The sequence below is a fragment of the Corythoichthys intestinalis genome, chromosome 15 (assembly GCF_030265065.1).
Source record: "Corythoichthys intestinalis isolate RoL2023-P3 chromosome 15, ASM3026506v1, whole genome shotgun sequence".
NCBI classification, from domain to species: domain Eukaryota; kingdom Metazoa; phylum Chordata; class Actinopteri; order Syngnathiformes; family Syngnathidae; genus Corythoichthys; species Corythoichthys intestinalis.
Window position 1 is genome coordinate 35300328 of NC_080409.1, and position 14956 is coordinate 35315283.

Below are 14956 nucleotides of genomic sequence, written 5' to 3' on the forward strand. Positions count from 1 at the left end.
GGTGACGGCGCGTCAAGTGTTCTTTCATAGCCGACGTGCTACCGTGGTATGTGAGCTCAGTTTAGCAAAAAGAGTACACACAGTGGTGGCACCCTCCATATTTTCCTTGAAATAATTTCAGGCTCTGGCTAGACTGGTCCGCTTTTTTGGCTTCATGCCGCTTTCACCGTGTTACCAATTCTGCCCTTCTTAGTAATTGGCGGTGTTTTCAACTGCTCGCCGCAGTGAGGAGTGAACCGGCGATTCACTTGATTCATTGTCATCCTTCATCCTCCACTGCACCAGTCCCTCTTTTTTCACCTCTTTTATCAACACCATCGTCGTTTTGGGGCTTTTTGAAGAAACTTCGGACACTCAGTTGCCTTGACATTTTTCTGAGTAAGGCCAACGACGTCATGCATCAAGAGAGACAATAGCTAATTAATATGCTCACTCGCCACCCTGTGGTCTGGGGTGTGAATTGCAACCTGTCAAAATGACAGATGGACTTCAGTTTTTTCCGTCACCGTTTTAAAAAACCGGTCAACGACGGAAAATATTCGGTTAACGCGACCCCTGGTTTGGACACACCTGTTTAACTGATGACCCGTAGATGAGGCCAGCTTCTTTCACTTGGTACCAGCTAAATATTATTCAAAATGTAATGATGGTGGAAGAAATAAGCATCTTGAATTTGAAACTGTATGTTGTCGGCGATTAACCTCGCAATGATCGTAATTGTGGTTGTCAGCCCAAAACCCTCTAAATATATATTAAATGCATCTTACCAGATATAAAATGACTACTACATAATCTGTGGTAATCGTTTGGAGCCCAGTTTTCTCGTCGAATTGCAGCAGTCCATCTCGCTCTCCTCTCCGGGTCTCTCAGAATACGGTAGAACTTCAAGTCTCTCCGTCTATCTTCTCTGTTATTGCAACCAACCGCCACACATGCCTTCACCATTTTGATTATTAATGTTAACGAGCAGAAAAACATGCCATAATAGGAGGAATTTATGTAGCGGTAATGCGTCAACACGACGAGTAGACGGACAATATGGCGCGGAGGTGTGGTTGTGACGTCATGTGAGTAGGGTCTATACTTTTGGCCAGCACTGTAGTTGCAAAAAGTCAGACTCAGCAGCATTAGTAACCAGCCGCCATCTTAAATTAATGTACTTCTCAGGCAAGCTCATTTGCAGCGAACCTGTGATGAGTAATTTTCTCCACTAAAATACTTTTAACTTGGTAAAATCTTGATGGATTTTCAATCAGTTTGGTTGATAACAAACTGTATTAAAGATTTTATTATCGTATTAAAAGATAGTCATGCAGTATGTTCGAAACTGAACGTGCTCAATATGCTTATCGTGTCACATCATATCACAATATACTGGTAAAATTACCCAGCCCTAGCTAGTTTCCAGTGAGTTTTACAGTACTGTGACTTGATTCTGGAGTAGACTTGGTGTTTTATGAGACGTTTTTAGCGACGATACAAGTTACACACACAAAAAATAAAGAAACCAAAAAGATGACCCACATTACAACACTTTTTCTGGCCTTGCTTTTAATATCTTTGCATAGCGTCCCACCCGTTTGGTCCCCTTCCACAGCCAGTGGGATACTCCAATCTTCCAATCCAGCCGGGAAAGGAATGAGAGGCAGCCGTTGACGATACCAACTTTAAATACAAATGGGGGAGTTTCAAGTCATCGCCAAGACGTTTCACGATGTTAGACTTTAGCAACTTGCAATAACACCGAGTTTTATACGGCGAAATAATGTTTCTAGTTAAGCCCAACTAAAATCGTAACATTCCGCGTCTGTGTTCTTCATTTTACGCCATCCTCCTTCCACAGTCCACCCCTTCTGAACGCCCCCTCTCGCTGAGTTCATGTAACCCAGAAGAGAAGCTAGAGCTCGGGCACAATGTGGTGCGAGTCGACCTGCTAACGTCTTCCCCGACGAACTTCATCAAGTTTTCTTTCTCGGCACCAGGGATATCTTTTTTTCTATTTCCCCCACCAAACACGAAAAACACCGCCTTTGGATTAACCCAACTTTATGGAATTACGTCAATTTTTCTTCGAGAAAAGGTGAGTGTAGTGATTGTTGACGAGGAGATTTAAATAGAAAAAAAAAAATAATGTAAGATAATTCTAAATGTTGTCACGTCACTGCGTCAAACCTGTTACAATGCCCACATTTTCATTTTAATACTTGGTTTTATGTTGACAAGTTGGCGGTTTGAACCCGTGTAAATCTGTGTCCGGGCACGTAACTTGATGATGCTGCCAGTGTTAATGCACAGGGAATGTTGCCATGGAATTTAGGTTGGCAACTTTTTGCTTTTTTTTTTTTTTTTTTTAGCCTCTCCACTAATTGTGTCATTGCCGATTTATATGTAATGGGGAAACAATGGAAAAGTCTCGTTTTTTTTAAAGTGCTCCCTCAGGAGCACATTCTTTGGAGTAGTGCTAATTTCCTCCCTTGTTGTTGTGTAATTACTCTGACACACACACACACGCGAGCACGCACACAAACAGTCATTCAGATGTTACAAGAGGACAAAATGGTGTTTATGCAGCTTTTCAGATGCCACAAAAACTTTTGAGAACGCCCGGAAGGAGGTCTCAAGCTCTCGCTCACTTTCTTGGAGATTGACCGATATGGGTTTTTCAGGACCGATACTGATTATTAGTCGTTAGAGGAGCCGATAACTAGGGGTGCACGATATCCATTTTTTGAAAGCGATACCGATAACTTCCTGCTCCTTAAAGCCGATACTGATATTGATAATCGATAATGAATATATAATAGGGGTGTAACGGTACACAAAAATCTCGGTTCGGTACGTACCTCTGTTTTGAGGTCATGGTTTGGTTCATTTTCAGTACAGTAAGAAAAAAAATGCAAAATATAAATGTGCTAGTTGTTTATTACACACCCTTGTGCTTTCAACAATAGGAACATTAGCCTATATAAACCTAGAATTCTGCTCAAAAAGTGGCGGGTATTTAAAGATAAACCAACAAAAATTTGCCTTTCAGACACCGCGTATTGGTCAGCTTTCTTTATGAAAGAAAGAAGAAAAAAGAAGTCCTGTGCTAAAGAGAAAAGCAATCCCAACGACAAAGATTTTAACATGTATTTTACAAATGAAATGCCTCAATGACTCATTTTTTTCAAAAGCTTTATTGGTGGATTTTCTCAAGTTAAATAAATTTAATTGCGTAAGCAGGATCTGTGTGTTATTCTTATTATTTAATTACAGGTGTTTTAGCTCATTTCAATTTATTTTATTTAAATGGGCTATTATTTATTTTATTATGTGTTTGTATTTTACAAATGTGATGTAGTATTCATTTATATTGTATATTTTATGTCGTATAACTTTAGTTCCAATGTGAATATTAGTTCCTACTTGTTTTGTTGTGGTAAGAGGGTTTTGTATTGAACACGGGGTCGTGTTTGCAGTAAATCAACAAAGACAAGTCAACTGTGCCCCGATCTACCACTCAAGAGATCTGATGGACTCAAAAAGTGGGCTACGATTGCATATTAGTTTGAAAATCGACCGGATCCACCGTATTTTTACACGAGTGACTTCCGGTCTGCCCGATCCTAGCTACCGGTAGTAGTATTGACGCAGGAGGGTCGCGTCTTGCGTCAAATAATAAACTGCGTCGTCGTATTGAGACGCTTCTGGGACGCTTCTGGGACGGTCTAACATGCGGCCGCACTGCGACTGGTGTGCATTGGCTGATTGACTAACGGCCGCGTTTCACTGCGTTCTCGCGACGGCCACGTTGTCGCGCGGTTGACGTTTCTGGGTTATACTGTCCTACCGTGTTGGTCTTCATTAAAGTAGAGAAGACGGAGGAAATATAACCTACACTAATAAATTGTAACCCGATCGACTCACAGCCTCGAAAAGTAAGGGTTACATTACGTCAGAAACTCGTTCGGTATGCCTCCGTTCCGAACCGAGCACCACATACCGAAATGGTTCAATACTATTACATGTACCGTTACACCCTTAATATATAATTTTTAAATGTATATTCACCTGAGTTTTTGAACACCTGGAGGTTAGGGTGGAGGATTCAACATAGATTTGCCTTTGACCTAACCAGATTTTTCATGATGACATGAACATTATTATAATGAACAAAACAAAGACAAGTACAGCCTCGACTTCTAATAAAGTGCCAATATTTATTTTTTCAAATAAATATAATTTGAGTCAATCACAATTAGTCAATGTCATTGAAGAGGTGTTCCCTGAACAATGAGCACTGAACTAAAACATAAACCCAACAGGTATTGTGCTTTGTCATCAGTTAAAAACATTTGGTGGTAAAGTAGAGGAGACTATTGTGGTCTTGGTCCATTAAAACAACTTTCTTAAACTGCTAATTATCGGACAGCAAGCCTATCAATAACCAAACGGCCTCTCAATAACTTACTAACTTATAACTAACATTGTAAAAGGCAAACATTAGAGAGTAAGGTTCACCACTCATTCTTCATTATCAAAAATATGGTAGAACAAAAAGGATTAATGGCTTGCCTTATAATAATCCATATAAACGTCAATGAGTGAACCCATTTTCAATAAAGCATGAGGTTTCTTTACTGCACAGTACGAAATCCTTGTCCGGCCACTTGCTGACAGGACTAACATTACACGTCCATATGTCCGTAGTGAAACTTACATGCTGTGCATGTTTGCCGATCGAAGTATGGAAGCGTGTGGCAATCTCATCATACTTTGCCGGTAAACATTCGGCTTGGAATGATGAACCTGGGCTCCAAATGACGAAGTAGCCGTCTATATCCTGTGTCTTCGACGAGCGAAAAGGGTTGGTTGTCTAAAGCCATCATTTCTGTGATCATGTTTGTGATCGCTATAGCCCTCGGTCATCTTTGAGAAACTTTTCAAAGGCCTCGGTAAATGGTACAACCCCGGCTTTCTTAGCTGGCTTTGGAATTGGATGGGGAGCTTCATTGGCAGCTCGGGCGTCCTCATACTCTTTAAAAACACCATCGACGTGATTTTTATCTTTTAAGTGGCTTATTAAGATGTGTTGTAGCTCGACTTTTTTCCCTCCTCGTGGTACTTCGGCTTTGCATTTGTTACAAATTGTGAGTGAAGCATTTTCCACTGACAATTTCCCACACTACCGACACCATGCTGCAGACTGCCGTCGTTTGAGCGTTATGTCACAGAAAAGAGAGCTTGATTTGTGGCACAGCTCCTTCTTCTTACACCACACACTGATACATTGAACTGGCAAAACAGGAGTGGAAACGGACGCACACATCCCAATCCACCGACACCGTGCCAAAAATATTAAACTGTATATTATCGGGCCTATTAATAATGGTATTGTATTTTTGGGGATGACGTCATAATTCCGATTATCGGACCGATAATTATCGGACCAATAATTATCGTGTACCTATACCGATAACCGATTGTTGGAGCCGATATTCATTTGCAGTAAAAGTGTAAAAATTGACGTAAAATAATGAATAATGCAAACACTGAACTTCATTGAAATGCCCAAAGCATGTTTATTGAATTCCTCTGCCGCTTGGGTTGTGGTGTGGTTCAGTGGTAGTCGTTCCCCAACCCAGAGGTTGTGGGTAAGATTCTCCGCCCTGATGATGTCGTCTAAGTATCCTTGAGCAAGATACTAAACCCCACGTTGCTCCTGTTGCTGTGTCACCAGTAGGTAGATGAGGATATAGTTTGAAGGTCTTTGAGGGCCTTAAAAAGCCATTACCATGTAACCAATCAGAGGATGGGGTGAATAATAGTGCAGGAGACAGCAGGCAAGAGAGAGGTGCGGCTGCATCTGAGCCGAAATAACCCAGTTTTAAATGGATTTTTTTTCATATCGGCCAGTCGGATTAATTAAAAAGTGGTCGATACTTACTGATATATGTCAAATTTCCAAATATCGGCACCGATAACCGGCTGATCTATCTCAAGGTAGAACACTAACTAAAACTGCTACTCCAACGTTATTCATTGACAGATATGCATCGATTCTCGGAGTTGTTATTTTTTTTTGTTTCAAGGCTATTAATCACAATAATCAATTGCGGATTTATTATTGTTTGTCGTTTCTGAGTTAGCCAGTAAAGGACATTTAAAAAATGTAAAACACAAATCAATTTCAGCTAGGATGGCTGGCATTGAGTGGTCATGTTTCACTGCCATTGACAGTGACAGATGTCCAATCCCTTATTACTGGGAGAGTGGCAGCGATTGTTCATTGGCACACTGGATTTAGGGGACAGCTAGAAAAAAAAGAACGAAGGGAATAATAATACAAAAACATGATTAAATATATGCAGTATGCTACCTAATGTAAGTAGCATTGCTATCTTGATTTGACGTTGTTAATCTTCACGTTGCATATTTAATGTTGGAGATTTCACCTCTCATTCCGAACCTTTGGTCAAAATAGAGTGTTTTTATTTTTTAGGCTTGGACAGAAGCAATGCTGTTGAAGTAGGAAACAAGGAGGAAATGTGGACAAGTATGGTCACCGTGTGTTTTGATGACTCATTGAGATGAATGGTTGGAACGTGGGGTGGTAAAGCCGCGAAATCTGGCTCTAAATGATCATTCTTTATTGCTACCGAAGGTGATTGACGTCAATGGCAACCAATGAGTTAAAGTCAGTTTTGATGGATGCAAAAACTGAAATGAAAAATCTCCCACCTGGGACGCACTTCATACATACATTCTTCATGTTCAGTGCTACCCTGCCTTCAAAGTTTAATTTATTCCATGACCGTTGTCCTAACTCAACTTTTATGTCAAATCAATTTTTCCCATGGATCTTGTTCTAACCCTTTGTAGAGCAAGTAACTATCGATCATCCGCTACCAGCCTCCCAGTCAAAATTGATTGTTCTAATGCCGTCAATGGCAGCTAATGAGTTAAAATCAGTGCCCTATAAAGGGTTAAATATACCATTCTTTGGTTTTAGTCCTCTCAAAATAACATTGGTTGTTGTTACCACTAAAGAAAAATTGCACAGACATGAAAAAGAGAATATTAGAGGTGTATGAAGTTTCTGATTCATAGATTATTCGCGATTCGGCCATGGAAGATTCGAGAACGATTCACAAATTTCCAAATTCCGATTATTGAAATATGTCAAGTAAAGCGGAACTAAAACACAGTCAACGTGGTCTTCAGGACGCAATGAGGAACGGACCGAGAGTAAACATCATGCTAGTCATTACTCGGGTAATGACAATGCTCAGCTCATGACTCTGGCTCAACTCATGCCGCTAGATAAAAAAAAACAAAAAAAAAAAACAATAATACCTGACTGCTGCCGACAGCCACTACAAACTACGTCCACATGATGCTACGGTAGATATCACATGTATAAAGAACTGGATGCGAAATGACAGATGATGACGGCGTTAGCAGCACATGTATAGAAAACTAGATGCAAAATGATAGACTTGCCGGCGTTAGTAAACAGCCGCCATCTTAAAGCTGTAGACTTTCCCTAGAATGCTGTTGCAGCGAACCTTCCAAGCGAACCTAATTAACTTTTTATCTAAAATACTCCTGAATCAGCAAAATCTTGAATTGAATCTATCTTTAAAACAGTTTTAAAACTTTCACACGTCAAAAGTAGACAGAAGGGAAATTATGGAATAACGGCGTCAATTTTAACCATTTTAACGGTTGATTCACAACATTAAATGAATTGTATGTAGTTTAAAGCTGCTGATAAAATGTGGACTTGAGTATTTTATTTACTGCTTTGAACTGTTAACTTGATACTGAAATAGTCGTTTCTTTAAGCCTCAGTAACTAATGTACGAAACATTAAAAGCAGATAATAGCTGGGGGGTGTGCATCAGTAATCGATTTATAATCGAATCGTAGCCTCTGAATCGTAATCAAATCGTTAGGTGCCCAAAGATTCCCACCTCTAGTAAATTTGTATACTGGTTACTATTAGGGTTGGGCATCGAGCATCGAAGGGAACCGATTCTAACACTCCGATGCTCCCGGAATCGTTCGAATTTTTAAATTTCGATTCTATGTTTCGATGCCCTGACTGCCGAGTGGAAAAAATTGCTCAAGTCAAAGACTGATATTTATATACAAGTTAAAATTAGCCCTGTGAGAAGTCCATATAATTTAAAAAATCATCGAAAAGTTAAGACTTTAATATCAACCATGCAACATTTTTTTACCCTGCCTTTTTTTTGACCCTGCCTCTTAAAAGAATGGGAATGGAATCGGAACCGGAATCGTTCAATTTCAAACGATGCCCAACCCTAGTTAGTATACGTGTGATCTACGTATACATTTCATTTAAGGGGCATGGTCAAGAAAATGCCACCCTTCCTGCTCAAAACAAATTGGAATTGAACTTTATTTAATTCATCTGTTGTTTTTGACTGTGTATCATATTGCCTCTGCAAAGCCCTTTGAGACAACCTTGTTGTGATATAGGACTATACAAATAAAATTGAATTGAAGTGTATCGCTGTCAATGGCAGCTAAAGAGTTAACAATTCAATAAAAATTTAAATTTTTTATTCATATTTCTACCTATTTTTAAATTAAAAACGTGCAAATATTTATTTAAAAAACAGCAAAAATAAAACAAAACAAAAAGACAATTGATAATAGACTATTGTAGAGGTCAAACCTTCTGCAGACAAATGTGTGGATTTGTCTCTTCAAGTCAATGTTAGAAAAAATGTCTCCCGTCTTCCTGCATTTGTCTATCCTTCCTTAGATTGTGTTTTTTCACTCCACTTTGCTCTATTCAAGGAAGCAGACCCTTTGTTCCATATGTCTTGAGAGCAAGATTGCCGCAAGGATTTTGACAGTCATCTCATCAATTATTTTTGCGATTTGTCAAAAAAATCGGTTATTATACAGTTTAATCAAATCACTTCTGATCTTTAATGTCGTTGATATCTGCTGGAATTGGTGGTATGTTCATGACAAATTTTGTCCCGCCACTTCCAGCTGCAATCAACACTGTGGACTGCGACATGCTGAGGCACATTTGCGAGGAATTCTCATATTGGCTTGATGTTCTCTTAGCTCCCGGTGCTAGCCACATTTGAGCTGTTGTATAACATGAAATAAAACTTGGAAGTTATGTTAAACACTAGTGCTGCAACCATTAATCGAGTAATTCGATTAGAATAAAACAGTCGAATTGAATTTTGCTTCTTCGAGTATTCGTTTAATTAAAGTGGCGTTGTAAATTGCAATGGTTTGTTTTGAAAGTGTTTGCATTTAGTTTTATTGATTTGGGTGGAAAACTGCCCTCTAGTGGCAACAGTGAATATGACATAACTCATTTCACATGGCTGAATCCAGCTGCTCCCTGTTAAGTCCAACATAAGGTTGTAAGTTTTTGTCTGAGCTAATGTTTTTTTAATGCGTTTGAAATTTAGTTCATAGGTGTATTCAGCCATATTTTGTGGGAATATGTGTTTGAACGATTTGTTAAGAGCATCTTAAAACAAAGTTGGCGCTTTATAGCATTTAAGCTTGCGGACTTTTGCTATGTAAGTTAGCAAATTGTTTTTTGTTGTTGTACTTAGATCCTCATTTATTTATTTATACCTTTTGAGGCTGAGCTCCGGTATTATCTGATTACTCAATTATTCGAACTAACTAGTTCAGCCATCGATTAATCGATTACTAAAATAATCGATAGGCTGCAGCCCTATTCAACACACATTAGTCCAAGCTAGAGTTGCGTAACATTTTGAATTTTTGACATATGACACATTCTTTTTGACTGACCCTGTATATATGCCAACAAAGTTGGACTATCACTTAGGGGTGGGAACCTCTGCGTACCTCACGATAATGATAGGATTTGCAATATAAGGCTCACAATAACGATAATATCACGATAAGGCGATGCAACATTTATTGATACATGGATCAGGAAATCATTCTAAGATACTCTACAATAAACCGTAAAACAGTATGAATCAGTTTTTCACTAGTAGATGTCCAATCCATTTGAACTGGGAGGGTGGCAGCGAATGAACGTCCCACCCACTTGAAATAGATTGGTCGTCTATGGCGGTCATTGACAACCAATGAGCTCAATTTTGGGGCATTTCTGGGTCACTTTGTGTTGATTTTGATACATTTCTGCGTCACTTCCTTTTGATTTCTGGTTACAGAACAGGAAGTGACCCAGGCATTCAAACCGAAGACTGGCTGCGAATGCTCTGGTTTCATTCGTCTGTTCCAGTCTAAAGAGATTGGGCGTCTTGGGCTGTCAGTTGCAGCCATTGAGTTAACAAGGACACTATTGTAGTGGAAGATTTTGGTAGCAACTTATTTATTTATTTTTTTATTTTGGAACAGTGGCAAGTTTGACTACTCTTAAAACGATATATCAATTCTTGGCAGGAGCATATCGATAACCTTTTTGGAAACAAAGTATCACGATATATGACTATTTTGATATTTTATCACTACCACAGCATTTGTGATGATATCATTGTTTCCCAAGGCGGCGATTAAAAAGCTTATTTTTTATAAACTAAAAAATAGGGCTGTCAAATTTATCACGTTAACGGACGGTAATTAATTTTTTGAATTAATCACATTAAAATATTTAACGCAATTAACGCATGCGTGGAACGACCTACTCACGCATTGCCGCAAATAGACTACAAAGGTATATACAGACCTAATAGGCAGCGTCAAGTGAGTAGATAAGATTTAAACATCCATTGAGGCCGTGCTTTTAATTGATAAAAGCTTTGACATCTCTTCCACAACGACTACATCTATTGTAGGAAGTGAGGTGGGGGAAGACTGACAGGAGTTTCTTTTTCTTAACACCCTGTATTGTTCCCAACGCAGAGAAAATATACTATTTGCAGCCACCACACACAGACATGGTTGCACCACTTCCCATCATGCATTTGGGCAAAACAGTTAAGTCGCTACAGTATCATTTACTGAAAGCTCAACAAATACACTAGATGGCAATATTAAGTCACAATATACAAACTCACAATTATCCTGTAAGAACTACAAGTCTTTCTATCCGTGGATCCCTTTCACAGAAAGAATGTTAATAATGTTAATGCCATCTTGTGGATTTATTGTTGTAATAAACAAATACTGTACTTATGTACAGTATGCTGAATGTATATATCCATCTTATCTTTCCATTGCAACAATAATTTACAGAAAAATATGGCATATTTTGGAGATGGTTTGAATTACGATTAATTTTTAAGCTGTGATTAACTCGATTAAAACTTTTAATCGTTTGACAGCCGTACTAAAAAAATAATCAATCTGTTTTCATCAAGGGCAAGATAAAATGGATTCGAAATCTATCACCATGAATGGCAGAAAATGAGTTTAGAGGTTAATTGAAGAAGATTTGAACCATTTGTAGGTTAAAGAAAATCTCTCCAATCAATGACAAAATCGGTAATAAATGTTGATAGTTGACTTGATAGTAGACATGTGCCAATTACTGGTTTCAAGATATACTGTTGAATGAAAACGTCACTGTTTCAAAAACGCAAAACATTTTTGTCATACAGTCCCTAAGGTATTAGCTATTTTTTTATGTCCCAAAAGTGCAGGGAGAAATCCCTCGCTTGCAGCTGCAAGACTTGACCCTCCCCCACCGGTTGTTATTCAGTGTCAATGAGTCAGCTGTGCTATACGATGGCTGGAGGAGGTGAAACTCCTGAACATTTTCCGCCATCGAAGAAAACGAAATTGCTGATATGGGAATACTTCGACTACAGGAAGGTCGTGTAAAACATGTTCGCTGAGGGTGACTGCCGAAGAGGCAATACCTCCAATATGATTTTGCATATATACAAAATTAAAGGTTAGTAAACACTGTCATGACATTTCCCACCAGCTACAAAAGTTAACTCCAGCGTGTTTAGTGTGTCTAGCGGTGGTAAAACGTGTTTTTTTTTCCTCTGGCAACTGTCTGTGTTGAGAAGGAGAGTGTGTATAATGTAAACATCATACGAGTCATACACAGGTGCTTTTTATGGAAAATAATTGATTTTTTGTTGTTGTTCTGATGGTAATAATGTTGAGCTGTTGCTGTGGGTTTACTCTCACCTAGAAGACTGCATTTATTTTAATTTTATTTAGAATATTTCATTTTTTTTGTAATTTTTTTCATTTATTTTAATTTAAGATTATACTTATGTTCCAATTTGCTAATATGTTTTGAAAAATAGGAATCCTGTTCAATGGAAAAAAGTTTTTTTAATTATATTTTTTTTACCCCCGATATCACAGTAACACATTTTAGAGTTGTAATTGCAATACCGTGAAACCGTTGGCTTAAGGTTATCATACCGTCAGAATCTCATAATGGCACATGCCTACTTGATAGTAGAGCCGGGCGGTATACCGAAAATTTACCATTACCGAAATTCTTTACGATGACCGACGTAATTTTGACCATCTCGGTAAATTCGGTAATTTAATAAAACAAGAAAATATAGTCTTTTCATCCCGCTTTGACTCTGTGTTGTTCGGCTATGTTACTTCCCCTTTAAGAAAGCAGTCAGTGTGCTTATGTATGAAGTCACGTGATTATCAGGAACTCAAACAGAATCCTCGTAGGCTAACGCTAGGGGCTAAGCGCTAGCCGCTATCGCTACAAGCAAACGTAATGGAGTCGGACTTAAGGGAGCTTCGCCAAACTTTCACCCGACATTAAGTAGACCTTGGCGGCCTCCAAACGGGCTTTCACCCGCTTTCCTCCCTGGCTCTCACAATTTCAGGAGAGGGTGCTTTCTACTGGTAGCCAGGCCACAGGCTAACGCTAGCGGCTAATGCTATAAAATAAACGCGATGAAGTCGGATAGCGGCTCTAATCTTGTCAAAACGGCTGAATTTAATGAGTGGATTGGGCACGGACTGCATCTAACAATTAGTATGTCGCGTTATTTTGTATCTGTGTGTGTGTGTGTGTGATTTCTTTGATATATTTTATGAGGGTAAAGCATTCAGCATAAATTACAATGCAACAGTGAAGCCTATAATATGACCGTTTAATGGCCACAGCTATTTTTCTGTATGTGCTTGCTTCATTCTGTGTCATTACTGCCACAATAAAATCTTAAATGTTACATTGGCAAAATATCAATATAGACCCTACTCACATGATGTCACAACCACGCCTCCGCGCCATATTGTCCGTCTACTCGTCGTGTTGATGCATTACCGCTACGTAAATTCCTCCTATTATGGCGTATTTTTCTGCTCGTTAACATTAATAATCAAAATGGTGAAGGCGTGTGTGGCGGTTGGTTGCAATAACAGAGAAGATAGACGGAGAGACTTGAAGTTCTACCGTATTCCGAGAGACCCGGAGAGGAGAGCGAGATGGACTGCTGCAATTCGACGAGAAAACTGGGCTCCAAACGATTACCACGGATTATGTAGTAGTCATTTTATATCTGGTAAGATGCATTTAATATATATTTAGAGGGTTTTGGGCTGACAACCACAATTAAGATCATTGCGAGGCTAATCGCCGACAATATACAGTTTCAAATTCAAGATGCTTATTTCTTCCACCATCATTACATTTTGAATAATATTTAGCTGGTACCAAGTGAAAGAAGCTGGCCTCGTCTACGGATCATCAGTTAAACAGGTGTGTCCAAACCTTTTGCAAAGGGGGCCAGATTTGGTTTGGTAAAAATGCGGGGGGCTACCTTGGCTGATTTACATAGAACAATATATTTAAACAAATTTTAGCAAGCCCTTCTGTGTGTCACATTTGCTTTATTATTTTTTTAAATTCATAATTTCAACAGTCTCGTCTTTTTGCCTTTCTCTTTCGACACTCGGACTCTTGCGAAATACTGCTGCTGTGAAAAAATAAACTAGCTTCAAGTTGCTATAATTTCTCGCTGCGTATCTTCCCTGTAATGTTGTCTTACATGTCAGCGTGTCTTGTTCGGTAATATCATTATCGCGTCACATCGAACTTTTTGAAAACAGAGACTGTCTCTTTGCAAATGAGGCAGACACAGTTGTTGCGTGTTTTATTGAAGAAATAGTCCAATATCCACCTATCTTTGAAGCGTCGGCCATCGCAGTCAACTTTTTTTTTTTTTTTTGATTGTCGCCATTTTAGAAATCACACAGGGTAATGTTGCTTAGAGTGCTGCTCTTAAAGTTTTTCAAACTTTCGTGAGAATAGGCTGATTTTGTGTGGACAAGATAGTTGTAGATATCAGGGTAGCAGATGTCAGGCAGAGAGGGCGAAGACAGCGGGTCGAAAAATATCAATTTAGGCATCAAATATGGATCTGGCGAATGGATAGACTGAAGCTTTTCCACATAACGCCTTTTATGCAACGCATCCAATGAGTTTACAGCGTCTGAAAGCACCGAGGCTTCCATGAATTGCTCTATAAACTGAACGACTAATTGAAACCATTGAGAATAGGGCTAAGCAGAGACGGACAATATGGCGGCCGGATACAGCGACACGTCATTCTGTGACGTTGGTGAGTAGGGTCTATAGCTTTAATGTGTGTGTGTGTTTGTCTGTGTGGGGGGTGCATGTGTGCGTGCATGTATTAAAAAATGCTCTGGGGAAAAAAACCTGAAATCTTGAAATAAACACTTGTGTTGAGTAATTATGTCACAGCAGCCATTAACAATAAGTTGTCAGTTTGAAGTGTTTTGTTCAAACTGTAAGTCATTTGTGTTACATTAGCCACGTTTACATGCTGACTTTTATTCATACCGATTCAAATCATTCCGAATGGAAATTTCACATCAGCTGTTTACATGTCACTTCATCTATTCCGATCCAGCGTTTACATGTGACTGCCTTTATTCCGAAAGGACGTTTGACAACTGCCGTCTGACATGCGCAAATTAATCAAAACAAAGTGTCACGTTGCAAAACATGGAG

The 14956-nt window shown here is 39.0% G+C and overlaps 1 protein-coding gene across 1 annotated transcript in view; it reads left to right on the forward strand.

Annotated features, from left to right (window-relative positions):
* The first annotated feature begins 1920 nt into the window (after positions 1–1920).
* Positions 1921–14956, forward strand: part of frmd6 (FERM domain containing 6) — a 58607-nt gene continuing 45571 nt past the window's right edge. The window contains exon 1 of the mRNA XM_057858945.1: positions 1921–2080. The gene's annotated coding sequence lies outside the window, so the exon portion shown is untranslated. The remainder of the gene's footprint in view (positions 2081–14956) is intronic.